At 46.4% G+C, this 20,921-nt stretch overlaps 1 long non-coding RNA gene across 1 annotated transcript in view; it reads right to left on the bottom strand.

Annotated features, from left to right (window-relative positions):
- Nucleotides 1–20,921, bottom strand: part of LOC144819698 (uncharacterized) — a 37,212-nt gene that overhangs the window by 3,948 nt on the left and 12,343 nt on the right. The window contains exons 2-3 of the long non-coding RNA XR_013607517.1: nucleotides 8,871–8,912; nucleotides 8,676–8,762 (exon numbers count right to left, since the gene is read on the bottom strand). This is a non-coding gene — a long non-coding RNA (uncharacterized LOC144819698). The remainder of the gene's footprint in view (nucleotides 1–8,675; nucleotides 8,763–8,870; nucleotides 8,913–20,921) is intronic.

Here is a 20,921-nt window from a genome sequence, read left to right as displayed (position 1 = left end):
GTGACCACATGGCAATCACAGGCTTCTGAGATGTAGTAGTGGCGTGTGTGGAAGTGAGAAAGAGGGACTGTCTGCAGGTGAAAAGTAAGCGAGAATGACGCAACCATTACAGTGTTTTAGAGCAGATGGGATAGAGGAGGCATTGAAATCAATCAATTCAATCATGCACTCTCTCAATCCCTATCCAAGAGTGCATGTTCACCCTCTTGCAGCCCAGTACTCTGTGTCAGACTCACTTTATAGAGACAAATATGTGTATGCTGTCTAGCAGATATGGACAAGAATGCACCAACTACCAGCCTCATAGGTAAGCAAGTCCTCACTGCTTCGTAGTTCTGCAAGAAACAAAAACGTTACCTGAATTGCAGTCGCTTCCTCACAGTCCAGCAGGTTCTCATAAAGCACTGAATACTGAACACACCCACTCTTCTATGATACTACAGAGGGTGCAAATCAGAGAGAGTGGGCTTCGGTGCACACAGTAAATGAGTCTTTGTGCTCTTGTTACTGGGGTGGTGTGGGGAACTAGTGGTGTTGTGGTCTCCGGGGCGGGGGAAGTACCCCCACTGTTGACCTTTTTTTTTTGGTAAAGGTGGATGGGCACCACAGATAGTATCTCTTGGAAGGAGATTGTAACTGTGTTAGTGACACTCCGCAGCGTAATGCTGCTGTAGGTGCCGGTTGGAGCAATCTTGTAGTTCAGACGAGAGGTGCTGTTGCCTTGGCATGCCTGGCATTAGAGGTGTCCAAGTGGTGCTCTGCCTGCATGTAGGACTCTGTGGAATATGGCATAATTTTCCAGTAACTCTGCAGAATTCTGTAGAGTGAATCTCTACGAGCTCAGCTAATTCCTATCCATCTAGACTTTGGTTCAAAAAATGGAAATTAAAGTGGGTGACGACAGGCACTCAATTCAACGTGTATAAGCCCCACTCCTATTGTATTAATGAACAATACTTGGAGGGCCCTCCATTTAAAATAAAGATCAATATAGTGAACTGGGTTGGAATATACATTTCTCCTAACACTGCTTCTAGGAATTCTAAGCTCACCAGATCAAAGGCATTTGCAGTGTCCAATAGAAGGACCACTGGAGTGGATTTAGACTTTTCACCCAAAAAACCTATTTCCTTTACAATGCAATGCATAATGGAGGCCAACAGCCTCCCTGGGATAAACCCTGGGCTGATCAGGGTACATGACTTTATGGATGATATCTGCCAGTATATAAGATAATATTTTCATGAAAATTATATAATTGGTGTTTAACAAGGACAGTATATAAGATAATATTTTCAGGAAAATTACATAATTTGTGTTTAACAAGGTATTCAGTCTGTAGGAGCCAACAACTCTTTAATCTTTATCTGGCTTTTGGAAAGTAATTTGTTTTCCACTATGATAAGAAGCAGGTTGTGTGCTCTGAGATCCATAATAGAGAAGGAGCTGCAAAAACATCTAAAGCCCATCCTATAATAACGATCACAGCGGGTGAAAAAGCAATTGTAAATGCTCATTGTGCACCTCAGGCACTTACAACAATCTGGCACAAGATCTTAGCTCTCTTAGAAAGATTTGTAGTGGGATCCAGCTCTATTCAAGATACAGTTGCTATGATCCTGAAACTATTAACAAGTACAAAATAAGATAGAGAAAAGGCAACAAAGACAAATTGAGAGCTTAGCAGCTCTCTTTAACTTCTCTAAAAAGCTGGGGAAAAGGCCTTTGGTAATTATGCTGAGAATTTACCGCGCAAAATGCGTGAGTATAGCCATTTACGGGGCAGGAATTTGGGGCTTTCAAGATTGTACCCCAATCCAGCGTACCGAAATGTTTTTTTGAGGTCTTTATTGAGCGTCCCAATTAGCGCATCTGTATTTAATTGCCTTTCTGAGCTGGGAGTCACATACATCTCAGACATTATCAGGGTTCAGCCAATTCTCCTATGGCACAGAATTTGGACCAGGGAGAACGCCACCCTAAATAGGGAAGTAATGAGGGATGCCATGAAGCTAGATAAGACCCGTAAAATCCCATGGCTGAAATATGTGGAAGATTTCACGAATGACATTGGCCACCCTGATTATTTTTCTACGCCGGATTCCCTACAGGCTATCACACGCAAAGATTTTAAAGGAATCATTATGGCACACTTAGATGAAAATAGATTAGCCATCGCCTTGAACAAACCAACTGTGATTAGTCACCAGCAGATCATATTTACATGCAATATCCAACCTTATCTGCAACATGTATTGAGCAGATACGAAAGATATTTGCTGAATAGATTCAGATTTGGAACACTTCATCACCTGGTCTCATATCCAAACATAAATGATTGGTCCAGACATTTATGCCACTGTCCGAGCGATAATGCATCGCAACAAAGCACGATTCACGTGGTACTATTTTGTAAATATTATTACACAGAGAGACGAAGATGGTTAAAGTCATTACTAAAAAGGGGAGGATGGAGACAATGTCGGCCTGCCTTCATCTACCTGTAGATGTTGGATAGTTTTTATTGTATCAGCTCTCTGGCAGGGTTTTTAAAGAACGTGATGGAAAATAGGAAAGTAAATAATCATTGAATTTTGTGGACTGGGTGTTTGTTAGCTTGATCCATAAGATGAGAAGTAATGTCTGAAACGGTTATTGTGATAAAGTAGACTGATGTATATAGATGTATTTTAGATTAACTGTTTTTATATGTAATGCTTTTATGATTTTTACTACCTAAAATCGAATAAAGCTCGTTTGATTGATTGATTGATTGATTGAGAGCTTACAGCCAAGGGTCAACCAAAGGGTAGCCATCAAAGGAGGTGACTAACGTATTGCCTTTCACCCTGAATCGAGATTTCTGCTCACAAGCAGGAAGGACCCTTTTTTAGGCACTTGTGAACATCCCTAAAACAAGATCTAAGGTGGAAAGCCACACACTCTCAATAAGATATCTCTTCGACCCTGGCTCAGTGGACTCTGTAGTAACTTGTTACCCTGTGAAATCTTCAAACTCTGATCTTGAAGTTTTCTCCATCTTTAAAACAAAACTCGAACTGATTCAAGTATGATTCTCCTAATAGAGAATGAACAATCCATGTGCAAAAGTAAAATAAAAAATCGTAGAGGGAAGAGAAAATATAACCAGCGAGTTTTAAAAAAATCTCACAAAATACTTTGTTTTCAAGAAGGGTAGAACACTTTGCTAAGGCCTGAGGCACCTAACCAAGGCAATCAGCAGGAGCGCCATAGTCCTGGTCCATTGGTATCAATTATTATAACTCCCATGGTGAGGAAGGACCCTGGCACAATGCTCATGTACCCCTCCCCTTTTTCCACTTCTTGCCCCACCCTCCCTCAACCGGTGGCTGCTCTGTTTGAGGAAGGCAAAAGCAACTCTGATATCATCTGATCAGGAAACCCATTCTCATTTTTGCTCCTCTGTTAACACCTCTATGTTAAATTGTGTTCCCCTCTTTGACTTTGATTTGATCCTGAATTGTGTATCCTTAATTGCATGTTTTGCAGACATTACGAACTTGAATTTAATTCAAAGCAGGGATATTCCATTGGTTTCCTTGAATATTACTGGGCCTGGGTTAAAAACGCGCATACTTTAAACTCTAAAATTGTTGTGAATTTGGTACTTCAACAGTGAATGTCTCCAACTTAAAGTTTTTCCGCTTATGAGGAAGTACATTTTTGGGACAATGAGTCTGATAAATTGTATAATCATGTGGGGGATTGGCATTCTAGATCTTTAAATAGGGATTTAGCGGATGATTCAAGAAGGCTGCAAGTTTACATAGGAACTAATGCGAGTCGTGTGACATATGGGCAAAGCCCATTCTGATTGTGTAAATAATGAGCTTCAAAAATGGAATTGGTTGGCAGGGGCTTTAAATAGCATTCGTGCACCACTACTCGTAACACAATGTCATAATTAGCAATGAATTAAAAGTGGTTTCCTGGAATGTTGCAGGAATAAAGAATAGTAAAGTGAAATTTCACTTTTTGAATGACTAAAATCCCGATAGAATCTGCCTTGAGGAAATCTGGTGCTCCAGCGAGCTTCAATGTGATGGTTTCTTCTCTATAAAATGCAAAGCCAACCCATCTATGAAAAGGGCTTCCAAAAGGAGAGATGGCTATTCTCCTAAGCAATAAGATGAATTGGAAATATGATAGCTTTACTTACTCCTCAAACCTTTGCCTAGTGGCTAACACTGTTCACTAATGGAGGGGGGGGAGTATCAGCTCCCAGTCTCTTGATGAACGCCTATATTCCACCTGATGTCTCTTATAATATAATAATCATGTGCACAAGGTTTTTACCTTTATTAAAAATACTTTGAATAAGGAGCAGGGCCTCGTGTAATCTTGGTTGGAGAACGTAATTGTAAAATCCCCAATCATGCTCTTAATCTATTCCAAGAGGTAAAAAAATGAGTACGTTTTGCTTATCCCCCCCCCCCTTACGTTTCCCATCTAAAACTAGAACTGATAAGAGAGGTAGGATTCTACTTGGTCAACTAAGCAGCAATTACTTTAATAGATAATGGGAGATTACCCTCTGACCCCCCTGCACTGTATACTCATAAATCCCAGACGAGAGAGGCAATGTTTGATTCTTTTATTGCTTGGTATACTTTTTCCACCTGTTAGGTGACTTAAAAATAATAGACTCTATTTATAGTGATAACTGATTGTTGGTTTTCTCCCTAGAGGTGCATATGTCCCTTGTTGGGCCTTGGAAATGTGATGGGGCTATCTCAAAAATCAATAAAAATCAGGCAGAACCTACTGGGATCCCAGAATGATAACTATTTTAAAGGATAGTGTAGAGAAAGCAGTTAATTTACTCTTGGGAGGCTGATGTTCTGCATTCCTTTAATCATTTCATGAAGCAGATTGTAATAAACTCTAGCCCAAGGCCATCAAAGGCCCCAGCAAAGTCAATCTCTCTCTTGATTCTTCAATTGAAAAAATAAATAAATCGATTGGCCATGAAACAATTAATATTTTTTCTAATGAGAGAAGCAGTCACCTCTCTCTTTTGAAAAGGTGCAAAAGTCACATAAAGGCTGGCCAAAAAAAGCAAGCTCCTGACCGTACGTGGATAGAACTAACAAAAGCTGCCTTTAAGAATCATATGAGAAATCTTTGTGAAATAGTTGCGGATGGTTGTGGGACAAGGGTTAAATCCTCCCCCTCTCCCATTGGAGAACTGTTGGGTCCACTTCCTTTCTGCACTTTATGCAGCAAATGAGGTGCTAGCGAGCGTCACCCGCCCCCCCGTCCCAATTTCAGAATCCTGTAGTCCCACCCATAACTTTCCAACAATATAATTCTCTACTGCCATAGGACTGCATGAAGTTCGAATCTCTGCAGCAAAGCAGGAAACTACCCTTTTGGCCACATTAATATTTCCGATCTTTAGATTCTGCTATGCAGATAGGCCAGTTCCTATTTCTTGGACTGGAAGCATTTTTGTCACCCTTTTAAAAAAAGGGGGACCGCAACAACCCTGTAACTATCACCAGATTGCCCTATTAGATGCAGTAGGTAAGGTCTTCTCGATGTGTCTGTTGGCACAGTTAAACCCCTGGGCGGAGGACAACAGGATTACACTGCTAGAGCAGACAAGTTTCAGGAAAAAACATGGGATCTTAGATAACATAGCTGCATTACAAATATTTAATGAGAAGTATGTGGTTAATAGAGGTTGCTTGATATATGTCGCATTTATAGACTTCTCCACAGCCTTTGTTGAAGTGGATCGTTCAGTGCTCAATAAGAAGTCGTCGGATCTTGGCATTTCAGGAAACACACTGCACCTAATCATTACCCTCGACTCTGCCACATGGTACCAGGTTCGGTTAGGTGGTGATCGAGGACTCTCTAGAGTAATTCCAATGAAGAATCGCCCTGCTGTTTTTCTCCCTATATATCTAGGACCAGCTTGATACCCTTTCACAAAGGAGGGGTTTACTTCCTAGTATTGGGGGACAGTCAAGCTCATGTCTTCTCTAAGCGGATGACATAGTGATTTTGGATCTTACTCCTAAGGGTCTCAACAGTTGATTGGGGTCACTGCAATATGTTGCTGACGCACATTATTTAAAAATGAACACCTCTAAAAACAAAATACTCTGCTTCCATGGTAAGAAGAAACCTAAATACGCCAACTTCCCTTGGTTTTAGGGCTCTCAAATATTGGAAGTGGTCAAGACATTTACCTTTTTGGTGAAAATAATGTGCAGCAACTTGAATGATATTGACCACATTTCAAATACCGTGTGTAAAGCTCAGGCCCAGGCTAAGGGTTTGGGAGCATTCTATAGGGCCAAGGATAGAAGACACTTCTCCCACCTAATAGACGTCTATGAGGCAAACATTCCTGCTAATCTCCTATATTTAGTGAGGTTTGCAGACAACTTTTTAAATGAGGCTTTTTGAATAAAGTAGAAGGGCAGATTTTGAGAATACTTACTTCTTGCAATACTTCAGTATCTTTGGCAGCCCTAAGGCTGGTATTGGGAATTAAAAGTGCTTATGTCCAAGGCTTGGTGTGTATCGTCTGGTAGGATGCCTTCCGTGAGAAGAGCAAAGGGGATACCTATAGGTACTACATGAGAAAGGAACTTTTTATGGGATTATGGGATAGCAGTTGTAAAAGTTCATTAAACGTAGATGTTTGTCAACATTGCCTTTATGCTACATGTTCACAAAAAAATGTGCACTCAACATGGGTTCAGGGGTGGAAGTGAAGCGATTACTCAGAATGTTTTTTATGTTCAACAGCAAAGTAGTCATTTTTGAAACAGCATGGTGTGCCTAGCCTCATACATAGGGAATATGGTCTCCTTCTGACATATGGGGGCTTATTTACAAGCCCCTTGCGCCACTGGTGTGTCACTTTTTTTGACGCACCAGCGGTGCAGTGTGCGGCCCCATATTAACAAGGCCACACATAGCCACCCTTTGTGGCTTTTCATGGTCTTGTGAATATCACCCCTTATGTGAAAGGGGCTTGTCATGGGTGTTGCTGTGGGTGTGTCCTCGCAAAACCCATGGATTCTGCCACACTCCCAGATTTACAACATTTTCTAAACCTGGGAATGCGTCAGAATCATACACCTCCCCAGGGGAGGAGTAAGGAGACACAAAAAGGAGAAATATTTTCATTTCTCCTCATATTTTTCCTCTTTCTATTTTTGTTGCATTCAGGGGAATAGTGGCATCATAATCTGATTCAAATGATACCTAAACCCAATCTAGGTATTCAGAATCTTTCAATAATCCCACAAACCCATGATTTTTCCTCTTGCAAATTTTGCTGGGTAATAATGCCAACATTTGCTTATGAAAAACTGATTGAAAAGATGAATAATGTGAAATATTTTAATACAATGTCTTTACATATTAACCCAAATCCTGGAAAGGCAAACTTGGAATTGTAGGGTAATTTGGCGCTGGGGAAAAGTGTGTTAACGGTTGTTCCCTTTCTGAAGAACTATCACACTATAAAACCAACCCATTCAGAATGAGGCCCTAACTCTTTACCAGGAATTTATTAATTTTAGAACATTTATACATGAACTAGGTCAAAATATTACGGAAATTACAGTAAAATTACAGCCAAGTAAAGCATCATACAGGAAATGAAATGAGCAGGATAATCTTTAAAACCGTAATATAGCATAGTATAGATTACATAATTGAAGGTAATACGAGGAAAGAGAAACTGAAAAGAGTGTACCATGTGCCAAAGTATGACATCACAAAGAGCTAAAGCAGATATGGGGAAAGGATCATGGAATATAAGTTTGAAGATGTAACCAATATTTTTGGCGTGTATTCTGGAGGTCTAAAGGCACCATGAGAGGTGGCCTTGGGTTACCAGAGCAGGAAAAGTAAAAATCAATGACAAATGTACAACTGAGTTGTTCGAATGTGCCTACTGCTCACCACATAAGAGGAGGGCAACATAGGAGGAGATGGGCAAGGCAATTTTTTCTTTCATGAGGACCTTTTTTTTTTTGCAGAGTTTTAATATAGCGCGAACTAGAACCGAACCGAATCAGTTATCAGAGCGCTTTACATAGCACCAGTTACGTTACATGATGACACACTTTCATTTTAGGCACGGGGAGATTAAGTGATTTTGTCCAGAATCACAGGGGTTTTTTGGCGTCGTTACCGAGACTCGAACCAAGTTCCCTAGGTCCGAGGTCGAGCGCCATGCAGATGTAGCCTACATTAGGGGCTTCAGTCCAAGGGCTGTGGCAGACCCAATTTGGGCATAAACAAGGCCTTTTGCCCACGTTAGGATTACAAAGAGTGTCCAATAATCACCACATCCTGTGTTTTTTCTGAACAGAAATGTCACCATGTAAAATCTGGCGAAATTTGTGCAGGAAAAATGTGCACTATTCCAGCTTGTCCAGCTTGTAATTAGGAAAACTTGCAATATTTCTACATTTTCCTCCATTATGAACCGAGGAACTTGGAAATGGATATAAGACCACACTGGGAAGAAAATCACAACGTGGCACTGAGATATATTACCTCCCAATATTACAGCAGCCTTTAGAATGATGATGTGAATCATATTGATATTACTCTGCAGATTCAATCAGACACAGTCACACTAAGAATGTTATTGTTACCTCAGGCCCCATTGGATTCATTTGGTTCATTGGATTTAGTGGATTCATAGGAACTCCAGCCATAGGTACAACCGGTGTAATATCCATCTGAAAAAAAGCCTCCAGTTAGAGGTAAGAACTAGCAAGGCCAACACATGGACAACACAGACTTAGAAGAGCACATGAAACAGCAAAGAGAGAACTAGAGAAAAGTACCTGTGCACTCGAATTTGCTGCAGCTTTCGCAGGTTTTGCTTTCTGAAAATAAACAATGTTCCGTCAAAAAAGTTAATCAGAGGCTGCTATTGTGAATATAATAAAATTTAACCCCTTCGACGCTGATGACGAGCTGGGCTCGTCATGAGGTAGCCTCCTGCTACGCTGATGACGAGCCCAGCTCGTCACGTAACATGCGCTTTCGCATATCTCAGCGTACGAGCGGAATTCCGCCCGCACGCATGCGGTTAAATAATTTCTAGTAAAGACACGAGCAGTGGATACTTTCTCTATTTGTTATGTTTAGCTCTTCTTTTATATAGACCATGTTTGCCATTGCTATAATCCATTTTGGTGTAGGCCAAGTTTCTGCAGGTTTAATTTAACCTTAGGAGATCCTCTGTTGTTGAGGGTCACGACTGGCCCTAACTAGGTTGCATTGTTGGGGTGGTTTGATGGCTACCAGGTCCTAACCAGGTGGAGTGGTTTGATGCTTTTGTCTGCAATTGTGTGCCATTAGGGAAGGTCTTCCAACTTGCCATCGAAACTGGTGTGAGTCTGATGTTATGTTTGGGTTGCATCTGTGAGTCTGATGTTATGTTTGGGTTGCATCTGTGGTGTACATTGAAGTAGGGGAAAAGATCTTAAAAAGCTCTCCTTAACCTATATTATCTTTGTTGCTGTAGTCCATCCTGCGAGGACTTGGTGAAGTTCATAAAGCATGGTAAAATTATTACACTTTTCTAAAGACAGCGATTTTAATGTCATAGGTACTCTTATGTCTATAGCTGTCTACACTTGGGTAGGCATTCTATAGATGAATCCAGAATAGGAAACTGCATTATATATGACTGAAGTGCCCCCCGCTCTACATTATAAGGTTATTACTAGTCATTGAGGAATTCCGTTATAAGACCATGGAATTCCACAGAGACTTGCAATTGCATTTTACCGTAAAGCAGAGGGTATTTTATTCCTTATAACACATTCACACCATCATGTATCTCACAACAAGCTTAACTCCTTCACGAGAAATCAATGGTGTGGTTACAGACATGAAGAAGAAAGCAGAATCTATAGTGGAATATAAAAATACTTTATAGTATGATTAATTAAAAACCTTTGCAACCTTTTTAAATAGCATCAGATCCAAGTTTTCAAAATTCGCTTAAAAGTACTGGATTTACATGTGGCAAGGTGTGATTCAGTCTCCTAAAGTGTGTGCTTAGGCAAAATAGGGAAAGCCAGGGATGTAGCACCGTTGGAATAGGAAAGTGTGAAAAGTTGGACTGGAGTAAGTTTGTACACTTCCTAGACCCCTGTGCAACCTGACCCAGGGATGACAACCAGTCATGTTTGATGATCCCAGCTGAGAGGGGGTTATTAGGTCAAGATGGAACAGTCAGAGGGAGAGGGTTACGACCAATTCACTGCTCGGCCCTTCGCCTAGAAAGTCCTGGGCCTCTATCTTTTTTGAGAGGCAGTGGATGAATTTGACCAAAGTACAATTTAGCATGCTGTTAGAGGGCTCAAAGTAAGCCAACACTGCTTCCCTGAAGGATCATATACCAATAGCAATACACCCCCTCCGTATAAGAATCAATAGTGCAAATTTAAACACACCAAAAAGAAAATGGGGTTTGTGGCAAAAACATGAAAGAATAGCTTTAAGGGCTTTATCTCGGAATGGGTGGCAACATGCAGTGAAATGTATTATTTCATGTAATGAACTGTAGCATACGAAAAATAAACATGTTGTCATAAATATCTGCTTTCAAGTTTCATTTACGAAAAATATACATAGAAGATAAAAACTGTTTTGATGTTCCTTTTTTTAAACAGGCGCTGTAACGATGCTCCTTGACCCGCCTTTCACCTTTGGTTGCTGGCTCTAATAACATGCAACTGTAATAACTTATTTCAGCTAAGCAACTAGGTCATTGTCTTACTACCGGTGGCTAGAGGCATCACCGCTCGACTGTAATAAGGACATTAGAGACAATTTTGTATACAGGGAAGATATGGTTTAATATATTGAAAGTAGAAGTAATTATGAATATAAATAGTACAATGCTGATGAAGTAAACATCAATATTTGGTATATATTTAAGGATTGTGGGTGCCTGGATGGACCTCCTCTTTGTCTCCTCACTGTTTATAGCCGGCAACAATGTTGATGGCACCACCTTTATCCTTAAAATGCAGCCACTGACTCTGCCCCATTTAAGGGTCCCCATTATCTGGGCAGGTGACTTTAGCTGTGTCATGTCCCCTCAGTTGGAGTTGGACAGACACCTTGTGAGGGATCGCCCAGCGGCAAGGATGTCCACTAAATTGATTGATGTTGTCAATATAATTTGCATTTGGTTGACCATTGGCTGCTCCGCCATCTGCATGCACCAATATATATTTGCATTACTCACTGCTGCATGGTTCCTACAGTTGGACCATTTTTTATCAGCAAAAAGTGCACAAATTTCAACCTGGAGGAAGAGGACATGGGCCCTTATGGATGCAGTTTGTTGCCCACCTTCTCCTCACCTTAACTGTCTACTTTGAGGATAAGTGGAGGTCGATCACTAAAAGGGCCACTGAGTGGGAGGGCATGAAGGTGGTAGTTTGGGGGTCCACCACGGACCGAATAGTGGGAGTGACTGGAAAGCTGGAAAGGGAAATTAGGGACTGGGAGTGATGTATGACCAAGTTGGAAGCACGAATGCCCCAACAGGGAGGGGACGCGATGACAATTGTGGAAGTAAAGTGCCAACTGAATGAGGTATATCATAGTTTAGTTAAACATACTCATCAAACATTTCCACAGCGACTGCACCAGGAGGAGGATAAAACTGGATCCCTACTGGATTGGCTCCATCTGGGAGAACTCAATAGACTCAGTATGCCATTGTCACTGATGCTGCGCACTGTATTGTTGACATCAATGAGGACTTTCTAAGCACAGTTGCCAAAAGTGTATACACAGAAGAAGACATCGGATGAATGTCAGATAATTGAATATCTGAAGTTGGCTCATCTGGCCCCCTGGAAATGGTCTTTTTGCGAGGAACTGGATCTACCCATAACCTGTGCAGAACAATTTGCAGCCCTAGGCAACATGTAGAACTGGAAAACATTAGAGACGGATGGTCTACTGCCTGAGTTTTACAAACTGGTGCCTGCACTCCTTGTGGAAAAGCTCAGAGAGGTGGCAGAGGAGGCACTCCAAGAGGGACTCCTCCCGCTGATGATGAGGGAGGCTTCAGTCATAGTGATTCCTAAGCCTGGGAGGGACCATGCCGTGTTGGGTCCTACAACCCTCTGTCCATGATTAACACACACACTAAAATTATTAGTAAGCTCTTGGCCCACTTGGTGGGGGTTATGCATTTACTAGTCAATGAGGATAAGACAGGCTTTATCCCACACAGGAGTGCAATTTTTAATCTCCACCTCCTGGCATATATGGAGCACTCTCTGCACTGAGACAGCAGATGTTATACAGAGTCCTCACTTGACATCATAAAGGTATTTAATACAGTTGGGGTAAGATTATGTACTTTGGGTTCTGATGGAGAACATTTTTGGACTGAGTGCAATTATGGATCAAATTGTGGTACACCTGTCCCTAGGCCAGAGTATGAACAAGAGGCTTGTGTCCCTTAAGTGAGAGCTGGAGCAGGGTAAGCATTGAGGTGCCAGCTGTCACCACTGCTGTTTGCACTGGCCATAAAACTGCTGGTAAAAAGTTGCGCAATGAAGTGGCAGACAAAGATATTTGAATTAGGCTTTCAACATGTGGTGTCCATGTATGCTGAGGACAAACAGGTCTACATGATGGACCTGGATTAATCTGTGCCTCGACTACTGCACTTATTGGGAGAATTCCGTCAGGTGTCAGGACTGATCACCAAGTGGAATAATTCTAAACTGTTCCCCATGGGTGCTCTTGTAAATGTGCTGCTGGAGAGTCTTCCAGACTTGGAAGTAGTGTGGTGGTCACGGTCCTTCAACTATTTGGGGATACATGTGTCCCACACCCTGGACTAGGACCTTACCTTGAATAGTAAGGACCTCTTGGCTGGCCTAGAGCACTCTATCCCCTTCTGGCGGAGGCTGCCTCCGTCCCTTGCAGGCAGGGTGGCTGTAAAATGATTATGCTTTGTAGATTTCTTTACACATTCCAGGGCACTATGTGCCTGTTACCCCAGTCAGTTTCGTTGGATTTATAAGAACCTCGCTCTGTGTCTCTGGGACAGCACGTGCCCTAGAGGTAAACTGGGTACACTTCAACTCCCTTTTCTTGAAGGAAGGACTTTGAATACTATTATTTGGAATCACATTTGCAACATTACCAGCTGTGACAAATGGATACTGCTAACAGGGAAAAGGCACTCTTTTATGGCTGCTTCCCCTGAGGGGGCTAAGTGTGGTGAACCTGACCATTCTCCTGGAGTCATGGATGGTGCCATACTCAGTGGCATTGATGTCTCAAGTTTGGGATCACTTCTGTAGATATAGGGTGGGAGGTACTCCTTTTAGGTCTGATGTGAAGATCTGGACCTACCCAGCATTTCTGGATCTTAGATTAATTGCCCCGGGGGCGGGCTGGATGAAGGGAGGTTGCCAAAAACTTTGGGATTTCTACAAGGGAGAAATACATTTATATGACATTTGAGGAAGCAAGACAAAAATTTGACATTGGACCGGGGCAATTGCTAACCTTTGCAAGGCTCAACGTGGCGTTGTGCCTGTGCTGGACAGGTTTCCCAGGGCGATCCACAGAAACATATATGGTCAATGCCATGGCAAACCTACAGGAGGGGGGTAGATACATGTGCCTGATATATAAGGAAGTGGTAAATGATAGAGTGCACCCCTCTTGAAAATACGGGTTAAGTGGGAGTAGGATGTAGGTGTCCCATTTGCAAACTCTGAGTAGGAAAGGGTACTTGGTTATTCCAAGAAGGAGTCTAGTACTGCTAGGTTTCACCTTGTACGATTTAAGATACCGCCAGAACCTGCCTACACGAAGGGATGAAAGACGTCGCCGAGTGGATGAAGGACAGCCGCCTGAAACTGAACTCGGACAAGATGGAAGTCCTCATCCTGGGATCTTCGCCCTCCGCCTGCGACGACTCCTGGTGGCCCCCAGCCCTGGGCACCACACCCAAGCCAACCGACCACGCACGCAACCTGGGCTTCATCCTGGACCCCTCCCTCTCGATGACCAGACAAGTCAACGCCGTCTCCTCATCGTGCTTCAACACCCTGCGCATGCTTCGCAAGATCTTCCGCTGGATCCCGACCGAGACCAGGAAGACTGTCACCCAGGCACTCGTCACCAGCCGACTGGACTACGGAAACGCCCTCTACGCCGGAACCACAGCCAAGCTACAGAAAAGACTCCAGCGCATCCAGAACGCCTCCGCCTGACTCATCCTGGATGTCCCCCGACGCAGCCACATCTCCAGCCACCTGAGGAACCTGCACTGGCTCCCCGTCGACAAGAGGATCACGTTCCGGCTCCTCACCCACGCACACAAGTCTCTCCACGACCTGGGCCCCAAGTACCTCAACAACCACCTGACCTTCTACACGCCCACCCGCCAGCTACGGTCCACCAGCCTCGCCCTTGCAGCCGTACCACGCATCCGAAGAGCCACCGCCGGAGGAAGATCCTTCTCTTACCTGGCTGCCAAGACTTGGAACTCCCTCCCCATCCACCTTCGGCTGACCCAGGACCATCTCGCCTTCAGGAAACAACTCAAGACCTGGCTGTTCGAGCAGTAGCATACCCCTCCCCCCAAGCGCCTTGAGACCCTCCCGGGTGAGTAGCGCTATACAAATGGCATGATTGATTGATTGATTGATCATGACTATCTAGTTCCATGTATCCTTAATAAACTCTACCCAACACAAACAGGAATGTCCTAGATACAGACAGTCGACGGCCAACCTACTCCAAATGTTATGTACGTGCCCATTAGTCATCAACTATTGGAACATGTTTTTTTAACATTTATCTGCAATACCATATCTAATGGTGGAGTGCTCCTTAAGGCATTGTGCACTAACCTACTTTCAAAAAAGGAAAAATCCAATATCTGTTTTCATCACTGGTATTGCTGCTGGCAAAAAGCAGAAACAGTCCATGGTTCCAATAGTATTGCTTTCACCGGCTTACATTCTCTGACTACTTGCTAACTCAGAAAGCCTTCTTCCACTATACTCCTAAACCATGCATGAAAAATTGGCCTCGATTTAGTCTTGCTTGATTCCTCTCCGTTCTTTCTTCAGAGTGGCCCTCATCATACCTTCCATCCTCCGCATGCTTTCTTCTCTGAGTACAGCCTCCTCTCATGCCTGTCTGCCTCAGTCCTTCTTATTCTAATTCTGCAATTGGCTGATACTTCATTTAATAGATCACAACCTCTCCTCTTTAAATCGCTATCCCTGTAATCTAACGTTATCTAATCTCCACCAGCCTATCTATCTCACTGACCATTCACCTGGAACCACATAGCCCCCACTAATGATCACACCTGACTGGTATTAATAGATCACAAAGTAATTGGAGCAAACGGATGCAAGTTTTCTTGAGAGCACATGACTAACCACAATAACCAACATTAAACACTGAACTAACCACTAACCAATAACCTTGGGTTCCAGAGTAGCGTGCTACCCACCATAAAGCACTTTGACGCCTTGTCAGGAGTAGTAAGCGCTATATAAATCCAATTACAATACAATACAATAATGATTCACTGGGCTCAGGCTGGGGGTCCCTCACTACAGGTGTGGTTCAAGGGAGCCCGCGAATGGCTGTTAGCAGAAGAGTTATGGCTTACCATGGTGCAAACTGATGCCAGGGCCCCTGATGTGATTCAAGATTGACGTGCAATGACGGCAGGTCCGGGCACCGGGCAATCCCCCGGTAGGCTGGATGGGGTGGGGGCCGGTTTTCTGTCAGGGGGGCCGGTTTTGTGCCAGGGGGCCGCCGGGCCAGTTTGGAATTAATTTGGACCTGTCCCTGGTGACACCGAGACAGTCCGCGAGTAGCAGCTAGTTCTATCTGCTGCATAATTAATGCTAAATGTGCTGCTGTGCCTGTGTGTGCATAACGCTGGCAGTATTCCATGTAAAATTAATTAAATAAATGCGCCACTTGCTGCTGTTCATGCAGATCCATGGCGCAGGCAGTGCGCAGATGTCTCCTCCTCCGCCTGGCCCCCGCGTCTGCGCGCGGCCTAGGTCGCCCCTTACTAGCCGGGTGGGGTATGGATTTGAAAGACGGATCATGCGCAGTGGGGCCAGGCTCGCGCTAATGGGGCTTTGCGGGGGGTGGCCGACCGGAGGGAGGCTTGCCCCCCCGGGGAGTTTGGGGCCCCGGGAGGAAGGGTGGGGGGAAGAATTTAGAGGGAACACAGGAAGGGACTTTGGGCTGGTTGGGCTTGCTGGTGGGGTTTGGGCTACTTTTGGGCTTGTAGGGTTAAAAAGCGGCCATTTTGGGTCACTGTGCACCATTTCGTGGGAGGTCAGTACCTGGCCCCCGGGCTCGGCAGGGGAAGGGGGGGCGGAAGGGGGGGGCGAGTACCCTGGGAAAAGGCTCGTACACCGGTTAGGTTGGATCGGCTGGAACCGTTCTTGGAGGCATATCCGCGGGCAGACGATGCGGCGGTGCTGCGTCGGGGTTTCAGGGAGGGTTTCCGGTTGGGGTACGAGGGTCCGCGGATTGCTCGATGGGCTGAGAACCTGAAATCCGTGAACGCACACAAGGGTATCGTCCGGGAGAAGCTCTTCAAGGAAGTGAAAGAAGGGAGGATGGTGGGTCCTTTCGAGGAGGCGCCGTTGCCGGATTTGATCATTTCACCCATTGGAGTGGTCCCAAAGAAAGAGCAGGGTCAATTCCGCCTGATTCAACATCTCTCATGGCCGGAGGGCGCGTCGGTGAACGACTTTATCTCGGCGGATTTGGCGTCGGTGTCCTACTCGTCCGTGGACGTCGCGAGGAAGTTGGTGACGACGGCGGGTCGGGGGGCGCTCATGGCGAAATGCGATGTAAAATCGGCGTTTAGATTGCTGCCGGTTCACCCAGCTGATCATCAGTTGCTGGGGATCCAGCTTGATGGGCTAATTTTTGTCGATAGAGCGCTTCCGATGGGGTGCTCCGTGTCGTGTGCCCTGTTCGAGCGATTCAGCTCTTTTTTGCAGTGGGCTTTTTCCTGGCGCACAGGCTCTGAGGCGATAACGCATTACCTGGACGACTTCTTCCTGGTGGGTCGGCCCGGTTCGACGGACTGCCAGCAGCATCTGGGCAGTTTTACGGACCTGATGGGTTACCTGGGGGTTCCTTTGGCGCCAGAGAAGACGCAAGGGCCCAGCACGGTGCTGTCGTTCCTCGGGATAGAGCTCGACTCAGCGGCCATGGAAGCACGCCTACCGGAGGACAAGCGGGCGGTGATGGTGGCGTTGGTGAGGGGCATGTTGACAAAGCGAAAGGTGTTGGTGCGAGAGGTGCAGGTGTTGCTGGGGCATTTGAATTTCGCGTGCCGCGTGGTGCGAGCGGGGCGGACCTTTTGTCGGCGGTTGGGATTGGCCTTGTCCGGTTTGTCACTGCTCCATCATCATGTACGACTATCGGCGGGCGCGAGAGAAGATCTGAGCATGTGGTTGGCTTTTTTGGAGCGTTTCAACGGTGTTCCCATGGCGCCCCCGGAGGATTGGGAGTGGGATGTGACGATGTCATCGGACGCAGCGGGAGTCGGAGGTTTCGGACTCTACTGGGCGGGCAGGTGGTGCGTGGAGCAATGGCCGGAGCAGTGGCAGGCTGGGCGTAGGAGCATTGCTTTCTTGGAATTTTTCCCGTTGGTGGTGGCTGTGACAGTGTGGGCGCGGGAGCTGGCGCACAGGCGTGTGTTGTTCAAGGTGGACAATATGTCGGTGGTGCAGGTGGTGAACCGGCAGTCTGCCAGGGAGCCCCAGGTGCTAAAGCTGATGCGCGTTTTTGTTTTGAGGTGTTTGGAGCACAATATCTTGTTCCGGGCTCAACATGTGCCGGGTGTGGACAATGACATTGCGGACGCTTTGTCTCGTTCACAGTGGCAGAGGTTCCATGGGCTAGCCACGGAGGCGGCAGCGGTCAAGACGAAGGTGCCGGCGGAGATGTGGTTGGTGGGAGAGCGCGGGTCGTTCAGTTGGTGAGGTCGTCCTTGGCAGCGTCCACGTGGAGGAGCTACGAGCAGGCTTGGCGGGAGTTCCTGCAATTTGGAGCGGTAAGGCAGCGGGGCAAGTGGCGTCAGGAGGAACAGGTGGTGCGCTTCATGCTGGGTTTAATGGACAAGGGTTTGGCGAGAGTGACGATTGCGGGAAAACTGGCCGGTTTGGCGTTAATGGGCAAGCTTTGGTGGGGGTATGCCCCCTCGGCGGGTGAATTGGGAGGACGTCTTCTGGAGGGTTGGGAGAGGGAGAGAGGGGATCGGGTGCAGAGGAGACGGCCTATTACGGAGACACTGTTGGAAGGTTTGGTGGGCTGTTTGCCAGTAGTGTGCAGGGATCGGGAGGAGACGGTGCGGTTTTCCACATTGATGTCGTGGATGTATTTCGGAGCTTTTCGGGTGTCGGAGCTGGTGGGTCTGAAGGGGCGTTTGGGTCTGACGTGGGGGGACGTGGAGTTTCGAGGCCGGGAGGTGGCAGTGCGGCTTCAACGGTCCAAGACTGATCAGCGAGGGAGGGGTACTTGGGTGTTGCTGGGACCTGGGGGTTCGGAGGCATTGTGTCTGGTAGCGTGGGGGAGACGGCTGGCGGACAGAGGGGTGCAGGCTGGGGCGGAGGTGTTCGGCCGGAGAGAGGCGGGACGGGTGACGGCTGCGCAGTTGCTGTGGGTCCTGCGGCACGCCCTGCGGTCTATGGGTGAGGATCCAAAGGAGTTCGGGACGCATTCATTTCGCATCGGGGCGGCGACGGAGGCGGCGCGGAAAGGTTGGGGGAAGGAGGAAATTAAACAGTTGGGGCGCTGGAAATCAGACTGTTATAAGACGTATGTCAGGTTGCGAGGGGTAGTGGTGGACTAGGCTGCCGTTTTGGACTTGCTGCTTACATATGTCTCTTTTCAGGTGCGGTGGCGGGGCCTACGGCAGCAGCAGTGTCTATATACGTGGTGGGCCATTCTTTTGTAAAGAGAGCGGAGAGGGCCGAGTCAGACAAATACAGGAACCTTAACCTTGAATTGGATGAACAGTTGTTTAGGTGTCATTGGAGGGGAAAAGGGGGCATGCGTTGGCACGAGTTGGTGCCGGTTTTGAATAAAGTTGTGCGGGGGGGGGTGTGCCCGGATGTTTTGGTCGTTCACCTGGGGGAAAACGATCTGGTGCAGTGTAAGGGACTGGCACTGGTAAAACAAATGAGGAGAGATTTACTGGAGATCAAGAGGCAGTGGGCGGGGTGTTACGTCATCTGGTCGGAATTTATACCCAGGAGATGTTGGAGGGGGGCGGAGAGACCGGGGGCTATTGACAGGACAAGGAGGAAGATTAACAGGGAGATGAGGGCCTTTTGTGAGAAGGAAGGGGTGGGCAGAATGGAGCACCCGGAACTGAAGTATGGGGCGGTCTATTTTTTCATGGAGGATGGAGTGCATTTGTCCAGATATGGGATGGAGCTATATATTGTACAGCTGAAGGAAGCGTTGGACCGGGCAATAGGGGTGCAAAGGTATCCGAAGGTGCAAGGGTCCTAAAGGGGGGGGGTCGAAAGCAGTAAAGGGCTTTCGAGTGGCGCTTTTCCCTAGTTAAATGGGGGGGGGGTAGGATAGGAGGAAGGAGTTTTACTGGTTGAAGGGGAGGGAGTGTACATATGGCAGATGTTAAAACAGTTGAGGCAGGCGTTTGGGTAATTGATGAGGATGTTTATGATGTTGACGGGGAACTGTTTAGGGGTGGGGGTGGGGGATTGGTCAGGTATATGTATAATTAGTTAGGCCTAGTTTTGTACGGCAAAGGCCAAGGTTGGGGTATGTTTTCAGGATGCACCTGTTTTCCAATAAAAGCGGCCTTTATCACACTTTACAACTGTGTCCGGTCGGTTCTTCCCCTCCCCGTCTCCCGATGGGCCCCAATGGGGCTTTGCGGGGGGTGGCCGACCGGAGGGAGGCTCGCCCCCCCGGGGAGTTTGGGGCCCCGGGAGGAAGGGTGGGGGGAAGAATTTAGAGGGAACACAGGAAGGGACTTTGGGCTGGTTGGGCTTGCTGGTGGGGTTTGGGCTACTTTTGGGCTTGTAGGGTTAAAAAGCGGCCATTTTGGGTCACTGTGCACCATTTCGTGGGACAGTGACCCAGCAGCCGGGGGGCTTTGTCTAGCGTTGTCCCACCCGCCCACCCGTAGGTTAGGTTTTGGGGGTGTGATGTAGGGGGGGATAGGTCCGGGGGGGGGGGGGTTCTTGCTTTCTGGGGTTGGGAAGAGGGGTTTTTGTTGGTAGCAGGTGCTTTCTGTGTTAGGGTTGAGAAGTGTTGTCGCTGGGAGCAGGTGCTGGAATGTTTTATGTCGGATGGCGCTTTTCCCTAGTTAAATGGGGGGGGTAGGATAGGAGGAAGGAGTGTTACTGGTTGAAGGGGAGGGAGTGTACATATGGCAGATGTTAAAACAGTTGAGACAGGCGTTTGGGCAATTGATGAGGATGTTTATGATGTTGACGGGGAACTGTTTAGGGGTGGGGGGATTAGTCAGGTATATGTATAATTAGTTAGGCCTAGTTTTGTACGGCAAAGGCCAAGGTTGGGGTATGTTTTCAGGATGCACCTGTTTTCCAATAAAAGCGGCCTTTATCACACTTTACAACTGTGTCCAGTCGGTTCTTCCCCTCCCCGTCTCCCGATGGGCCCCAAATGCGCATGCGAGAGGTCAATGAGGCAGACACGAGTCACGAGTCAAGCATCGAAAATGAGCGAGGCGGAACATTTAATTGTTTCTAACTAGCCCTCCGGCCCCCTGTCTGCAGGTGAGTGTCGTCATGCTAAATTGTAGAACTGTTTACCCCTTTTTAATAAAAACACTTCCC

The sequence above is a fragment of the Lissotriton helveticus genome, chromosome 2_1 (assembly GCF_964261635.1).
Source record: "Lissotriton helveticus chromosome 2_1, aLisHel1.1, whole genome shotgun sequence".
NCBI classification, from domain to species: domain Eukaryota; kingdom Metazoa; phylum Chordata; class Amphibia; order Caudata; family Salamandridae; genus Lissotriton; species Lissotriton helveticus.
This window is presented reverse-complemented; position numbering and strand designations above follow the sequence as displayed.